The sequence below is a fragment of the Marmota flaviventris genome, chromosome X (genome assembly GCF_047511675.1).
Source record: "Marmota flaviventris isolate mMarFla1 chromosome X, mMarFla1.hap1, whole genome shotgun sequence".
NCBI lineage: Eukaryota > Metazoa > Chordata > Mammalia > Rodentia > Sciuridae > Marmota > Marmota flaviventris.
In genome coordinates this window covers 17,740,026-17,740,846 of record NC_092518.1, presented here as the reverse complement: position 1 = coordinate 17,740,846, position 821 = coordinate 17,740,026, and the positions used below count along the sequence as shown (strand labels likewise).

At 35.7% G+C, this 821-nt stretch overlaps 1 non-coding gene across 1 annotated transcript; it reads left to right on the top strand.

Annotated features, from left to right (window-relative positions):
- The first annotated feature begins 546 nt into the window (after positions 1-546).
- On the top strand, positions 547-618 carry Trnat-ugu (transfer RNA threonine (anticodon UGU)). The gene has a single exon. It is a non-coding gene; the product is annotated as a tRNA-Thr (tRNA).
- The last annotated feature ends 203 nt before the right edge of the window (positions 619-821 follow it).

The following is an 821-nucleotide window of genomic DNA, read 5'->3' as shown; positions in this document are numbered from 1 at the left end:
ATTCGATGCCAGTTCCACACCCTCATTACTCAAGGCTAAGGGTTCATGCCCAGCTCCTGTTCAGGGTGGCCCCTGACAATCAGGCATAGAATCATAACCCTGAGGAAAACAAACTCAAGGTATGTAAACCTAAAATGTTGAGAAGTAGTATTTCTGAAGCAAAGTTCTAGGAGTCACTGGGAAGATTTTCCTGGTGCTAGAAAATACACTAGTGATTATCTAGTTGAATACTCTTATATGGATATATAAATTATAGCACAGATTCAAGTTTTAAATATAGTTTGCAATTATGGTGTTGAGGTAAAAATATAAAATAACTTCTTTCTAATATGACATATTGGTTAGGACTTGGAAACCAGGCATGGCAACATATTCAAGTTATAGATGAGAAGAATGACTCAAAATCATGTACATGAATATTCATAGCAGTGTTGATAATAGCTCAAAAGTGGAAACAACTTAAGTGTCTATTGACTAATGAATGGATAAAAATGCAATATATCCATACTATGGAATATTATTCAGCTATAAAAAAATGAGGGGCTAGGGATACAGCTCAGTTGGTAGAGTGCTTGCCTTGTATGCATGAGGCCCTGGGTTCAATCCCCAGTACCACCAAAAAAAAATGAGGTAACAACACATGCTAAATATGGAAGACCCTTGCAAACATTATCTGAAAGAACAACCATGAAAGTTCACACATATTGTATAATTTGCCATCACACCCAGCCAATCCTGTAATATTTATTTTGGGGGCTTAACTACATTAGCCATCCATTGAAATATAAAAATTCAACAAGAACCCCCCTTTTAAAAATAAA